Below are 7,284 nucleotides of genomic sequence, written 5' to 3'. Positions count from 1 at the left end.
CCTACCTTTTATTAAAAAACAAGAAATCTCTCTCTCCCCCCTCCAGTGTACCCTGATCGGTTTGTGGATTTGAGGTTGAAATGTTGCCGATATATTCTGCCTCGCAAGGGGCTGCGGGGAGGGCGTACGGAGGAAGACTGTCTCTGTCCCTTGTTCTCTACGCCCACGCACTAGCTAAGCATAATATAATCCTTTTCTGCATAGCCACCGAGACTTGTTTTTTTAAAGGGGCTTTGACCTGTCCCTCTCATTTTCAGGAATAATTTTACATTGGCAATTAGATGTGCCAGCATTTTTACTATCCCACAAAGGGATTTCAGCACCTGATTTGTGGGTGTAAGGGGACTTCACTGGGAAATTACGTCAGTGGTGTGGCTCAGAGGAGTAGCTGTCTCTGAGATCAAATCCTTAAATGGTAGGATTGGCACCCACAAAACTGAAGCTGGAGCTGAGAGTCTCCTGTGTATAAATTATACCCACAAATCAAGTTGCAAGCCCCTTTTCTGGCAGTTACTGTGCTTTGTTAACCAGTGAACAATGTACATTTGTCAGTCTGGACGTTTCAAGATTACAAAAAGTGCACCTTGGTTATTAGGCTGGTATCTCATCCAAGTGTTTCTCTTCTTGTGACGAACTGGAAATCTTGCCTCTTTCTTCCACCCCAGAGCTGGGAAGGCCCTCTGAGTCACCTAGGTCTGTCCCAGCCTTGGAACAGACCTTTCTGCTGGAAATTTCTTTGGCATGTTTTTCTGAGCTGATTGCTCCAGTGCTCTCAGCATCCCCTCCAGGCAGGTAATTCTGATGCACTTCTTCAGGGACTTTTTTTTTTTTCCTTTTGCTTTTCTTTCAACCTTCTTTCTGTGTTTTGGGTAAAGGTGTTCCTGCATGCCAGCCTCAATTGGCTGGCTCAGGCCTCCTGTCCTCCAGGAAGTGGTTTCCTACATTCCTGTGTTATTTCTCACCTTCCTCATACCATTTATCGGTGGAAGCTCCCCTGGAAATGAATGTGTGAAATGTTCCTTCAAAATTTGCATGCACATTAGCAATTAAATGTAAGTTCCCACTTTCAGTCTGCTGTGATTATTTTAAATAATTAAAAATGAAGAGCCCTTGTTCCCACTCGAAGGCAAGAAGGATGTGAGCCACTGTTTAGCTGGCAATGTCTACCCAGCTCCTCATGCAGCCTCTGCCATTAGGCGCTAGTCTGGGCTGCCTGGCTTAAGAGAGCAGAGCAACTAAGGGCATGCTCTAGTAAAGCATGCTTTGATACTTCTGCTGTTTCCTTGTACGTGATCTCATGATGCATTGCTGTGGGGAGATCTGACTGTTCTGCCAACTTGTTTTCAAGAACTGTTTTCAAAGAGAATGGTTTTAAATTACTCACTTGGGGGGTCATTTATTGTCTATTTTTTTTAGTGCTGGGTCCTCAGGCACTCGAGGGTGAAATCTCTATTGTTCACCCCACCTCCAAAATGATCAGAAATCACGGATTTTTATTTAGCCACCCACTGTCTTTTGACCTGAATACTTCAATTTTTATTTCCCACCCAGTCCCTTCCTAATGTTAGCCACAGTCTTCCCATCTCTCTCTCACCCTGTAGGGTAAGGAAATGTGGTTTCATCCATGAATGACATTAATGCCATTGTGTGAATCATTAGTGGATCCAGCATCACAAGCCCTAGGGGATCAAATACTTGCAAACCACTAGAGAGAGATTCTAATATCAAATACGTGGCAGGAATCATCCTAGCTCGAAGAAAACAAAACAACCCTATTTAATACCCAGAGAAGGTTGTGGTGCTTAGAGAGAGCAGCAAAGCTTGTGTAATGGCCTCAAGGGGCCCAGTGGCAACCATCCTGCTTCTCCCTCCTGCCCGCAGCCCCTCTCACCGCCCCTCCTTGCCGAGCGGCTCTCTTTCCAGCCGACTAACCAGTTCCTTACCACATGTGGCATATAATGGCAGAATTTGAAGCCCTTAAGAGGCTGTTGCCTTGTTCTTCCTCAAAACAAACAAACAAAAAGTCAAGATGAAGCATGACTAACTCAGAAAAAAAATTAATAAAGACAGAAACTGAGCTTTTGTGGTGTGGTAGGAGAGGAAGAGCTGAACACCTGCTGCTCTGCTGCAATGCCATCCCCATTGCCCCGGAGGCTGCTGTTAATTCAGCCTTTGCTGGCCTTTCTGCAAGTGTTTCTGCTTTGCCATGGGTAGAAGATAGCACCCCGTTGTCTCACACTCCAAAGAAAAAGCTTAAGATGCAACCTTGTGATTGCTTGCTGACACCTCCAGTGGTACCAGCACTTAAGTAGGTGTTCAAAAAATGACTTTTTTTTTTTTTTGGTCTAATGGCAGGTGATCACATCTGAAAATTTTGACCAAACATCTGCTGGGATGTAAACACACAAGGCATATTTGGCTGTTGGTTCCTGTGGTGTGCATTACCTGTCTAAGAACAGGAATACTGTGCAAAAGCAAAGAAAGCAGATGGGAGTGCTCTGTTATGCATAACAGGACGCAGACTTCCCTTAATGACCTCATCCTGCTGACCTTGAAAAGAAAATTCAAAGGTACTGCAAGCCTTTTTTCTGTGGAAACAATTATTCCCAATATCGGGCACCAAGGTGACATTCACTGCAAAAAGTAGGTGGTTAGTAAATATGGACACTCTATCCAAGCAATTAACTGGCATAGCTAGATCCTGCTGTGGTGCAAATGGCAAACCTAAAGGTGTGTAAAACATCTTAAAATAGCTATTGAAATATTTGTGTAAAATTATATTTTTTTCAAGATCCTATATTTTCTCTTCTCTTCTTTTCTCTTCTCTTCTTTTCTCTTCTCTTCTCTTCTCTTCTCTTCTCTTCTCTTCTCTTCTCTTCTCTTCTCTTCTCTTCTCTTCTCTTCTCCACTATGAGTTAAAGTATTGGAATATGGGAATCTCCAGTCCCAGAGGGTGGGGGTAGGGGTGGGGGGCAGAACTGAAGGGAGGGTTAGTTCATTTTATCAAGTATACAGAGCAAGCTTGGAAGAATTTGAAATCAGCTGGGTTGGTTTTAACTGTATTCCGGTCTGAAACTCTTTACAAAGTAAACCTGGTCTTTGGTATTGGAGTTCTTACAGTCTGTCCCCAGAGCTATCAGAGTTGACAAGGCAATGAGGAGTAGAAAAGTTAAAGTCAGTATTCTGAGAAATGTCAGGTAACACTCTGAATTTTCAAACCCTTCAATGCTGAAATCTGTAAACAGAGATTTGCTAAGTTTACTTTCTGAAGCTCATTACTGTACTGAACTTGTTAGTTCTCTGCTAAATGTGAAGGTATTGCCAGCAATGACATCAGACCCAGAATTAAAAGTATGTGTAGAACAGATAAGATAAAAGCCGCCTTTTTTCTTCTTTGAACATTGAGAGTTTTCTGGTTGTAGTTTCTTGAACTTGTTGAAGTTAATACATGATAACGCAAACTATTTTGGGATGGGGAAAAATAATCCTTCAGGCACAATAACAAAAAACCAAAATAAAGTGAAAGCACCTCCTACCCCGACCTTAAGTAAATGGAAGATTGATTTTCTGTGTGCATGATTTAAATGTCTTAATTTATTAAGCAAAATCTTACTGAAAAAAAGAAAAATGATAAAAATAATGTTGAATCCATGCATATGACTACTGCAGAGTCTTTTTGAATAATGGATCTTTTTCTGCACATCAGTGTTATTACAAAACTGGAAAAGCATCAAAGCAACCTTTTGCTTGCTGTATGAGCCTTGGGAACTTAAGTACTGAGATGACGCTTGGTTATGTTTTCCCAAACTGTGAAACTTAAATAAAAATGGGGCTGAAAATGGCTGTATAAAGTAATAGATAGGTACAAGCCCTCAGTTGGTGAAATTTCTGATTGGGATCATCAATGTTTCATTATTTATCAGGAACTTGGAAACGCTATGATGTTTTAAAAATTCAACTCACTACTGTCTCTAACTTGATATAAATACTGTATATTTTGCTATTTCTGCAGTAACTTCTATGGACTATAGTATAAGTAGTGAGACTATGAGCAGTAGCCAAGAGGCTACAACAATATAAACAGACCCCAAGGTCTTTGAGCATTGCTTATCAAGCAGAAGCTTATACAATAACTGAATAGTTTAATGGTTTCTAAAAAGCTGTTTAAATCAGTGGATTTCAAGCAACTCCTGTCAAAGTCAGAGGGAATTTTACCAGCGGAAACAGAATTAAGACCAAAAGAGAGAATTTTTTCTCCACCTTTGCAACTTTCAGTCTGGCACCATTGGAGCCAATGGAAAGGTTTTCATTGACTTTGGTGCATAAAAGGATGTTCGCTGTATAACCCAAGATATGTCATGTGTGCCAGAGCATAAACAAAATTTAGAATGAGACCAGCTTTGCTGTAGTGGTGATGATATAATACTCAAGAGCAAACAACTAATAACCTCTTCTTAAAACAAAAATCCATCATTAATGCTCTAAGACCAAAGGGAAAATTTGCCTCTGGCCTCTGGGATTCCCTGCTGGGCAATGAAAAGAGGAGCTATATCATGCAGAAAACTATGAGGAAAGAGGAAAAGCCCTCAGGAGTAAAAAGCCTCTTTCCTTTCCACCCCCTCCTCTCCTGGCATGACTATCTTTACTGCTTGTGCACAATTCCATTGAGAAAAACCAGTTCATGATAGAACAAACTGAGAAAGTGCTAGTTCAGGCGGCTTTTTCTTTCCTTTCATGGATTAATGGCAACTGAAAACGAAAGGATTATTTAAGGCCACTTGGGCAATATTAAGTACTGCCTATTGTGTGAGCCTAGGATCACATGTAGCCTGGAAACTAAAGGCAGCAAACCACATTAGGTTAGTGTAGGTGGACACCTAGGTTATGAAACAGGGAGTTCTTGGGTTTGCTTGTCAGTAGTTTGAGAATTGCCTATTTCGAAGATGGAAATGAAATAAATGTTGGTTTGCAGTCAGCCTTTCTGAAATCCCATAGGAATAGCCATGTTACCCAATCCTCCAGAAAATAGATGCTCAGTGACTGTTCTCAGTGACACCTTTTTTCTTGGACTTCTGCTGAAGAAACAAGAAGTCAAAGTTAAATCAAGTTCACTTTTCATTGTGTGTGCTGACATGGGGCCAATCTGGGAATTGTAAATTCTTCAAAAGTTGTAGCCTGTGTTTGTTAACCCATTTCAGAACAACGGGAAAGCTTTCTTCAACAAACCCATCCTGCTGTGTTTTCCTGCATGTTCATTAAAGGCTGTGGGTCAAATACAAGCAGTTTTCAAGCCTTTGGTGGGAAATGCATTTAACAGCCTGGCAGGACCTGGGGGAAATAACTTAAGCAAGTCTACCCTGGGGTGTATCCCTGTCTCTGCTGGGACAGGAGCTGCCTTTTGAGTGTCTCATTTTGGCTTTTGCCTCTCTCTGTATCAGCTAAAGGTTCTAACTGCTCTGTATCTCCAGTTCTGGACCAGTACAGGTGTGCCAGTGTCACTTCATCTTTGCTGTGAGAAAACTAAATTGGCGAAATGAGCTTTAGGTTAACTTGCTGAAAGGAGATACATGCTTATTCTGTTACCATGCAGATGTGAGTTGCATAGATGGAGGCTTGCTGTCAGACCTCTCGATCTTCTTAGATGTGACATCTTAGATCTGACAATTTGATTGTGCCCAAGGAGGTTTACATCTATGGGCAGTCATGGCTGTTAGAAAGGGCGGAGGTATGAAAGTGCCTATCTCTGATGTAAAGCAGTGTAGGCATCCCTGAACCACCGTCAGGTGAGCTAGCTCAGGATCTGAAAAATTTAGTACAGCTCTACAGGGGGTGGGGGGAAGGACACAGGGCTAGTTTGCTCTGGTGCCATACAGTACTAACATGCCTACAGATTGTAGGGTCTGAGCCAGTGATGGTGCATGACGCTGTGTCAGAATGAGGCTGGCAAAAATTTGCTTGGAACTAGATCTGGAAATGTCTTTGCATGAGATGGTGTGTTGTATGAACTGGCGTGTTTGGATGAGTTGAGTGAAAGGATTTAATATAAGTCTGAGAACTTGCGATTTTAACACACACAGTTTTTGGGAGGCCACTGGTCTTGTAGAGGAAGAAGCTTCACTGGTACTGTCTGGAAAATCATGGAAGGAAATTAAACACAGAAATAAGCAGCAGAAAATCACTGCTCTTTGTTTGTACTTGAGAGAACATGTTGGTAGTTGGCTTGCATCCCAAATTGTGCTAACTAATTCTGCAGTCCATGCACCCCTGTGCTTCAGGAATGTGGCTTTCATTGGGGATGGACACTACACAATGGAGGTGCCATATGGGACTTGTAGTCACTTGTAGTCTTCTTGCACAGACTAGGAATTCTCTACTTTTGTAGAAGATAAGGGCCAAATCACAGATTGTTCCCAAACGTACTGGTCACATTACACTGCGCCTTCTCCAGTTACTGCTCTGGGTTCCTGAGAAGTTAGAACTGAGTTTGCAGAAGGGACACAGAGATGATTTAAGCAATGGGGAGTGGGAAAAAATGTACCTCTGCACAGAATGCCTTGTCTGTCTCTTCTCACCCACTACTTTGTCTCTGGTAAACCCTTACTGCTGCTTTCTTCCTTGTTTGTTACAGTTTTGGATGTCTTGCTGCATTGATATTTCCTATTCTGGATATTTTCAGCCTTATGAAGAACAGAAAAAATGGGTGGAATGAGAATTTCTATGATTTTCACGTACAGATGTTGGTGAAGGGTTCCTGATGTTTAGATGTTACTTAATAAGCCTCTGAACCCCAAACTAAGGCTTTTCAAAAGGGCCCAGGCTCACTTCCCCCTTTTATCTGACCTTTATTCTTTCAGGCTAGGAGACATTCTTTTCTATGTGTTAAGGAGCGATTGGTTTCCTTCCCAATCTGGTTCTACAGCAATCTCCTGACTTATTTTGTCTAAGGTCCTTGTACAGAGAAGCGGGAATTTTTGTTCCCCCTCTCTCTCATGGAAGTGAGGGTCTTGTTCATGTTGTCTTTGCTTTGAGTGGTGGGGGAGGAGAAATTCCTTTCTGACAGCTGAAAGGACAGACAATTCAGAAATATAAATATAGAAAGGAGAGCGGGAGTATGTGTGTCATTCTTGTATCACACCGGTGTAAATCAGCGGTGGGGTCAGAGTAATACACGTTGCATCACTTAATGAGAAAACTACTTTCCCCCATGCCCATCTTTTCTCACAGGAGTTCGGCTCAGTTATGTCCCAAATTCTTGTTGGAGTGCTCTTCTCATGCCAGAGTATT

Source organism: Egretta garzetta, unplaced genomic scaffold (genome assembly GCF_000687185.1).
Source record: "Egretta garzetta isolate BGI_Z169 unplaced genomic scaffold, ASM68718v1 scaffold36, whole genome shotgun sequence".
NCBI classification, from domain to species: Eukaryota; Metazoa; Chordata; class Aves; order Pelecaniformes; family Ardeidae; genus Egretta; species Egretta garzetta.
This window is presented reverse-complemented; position numbering follows the sequence as displayed.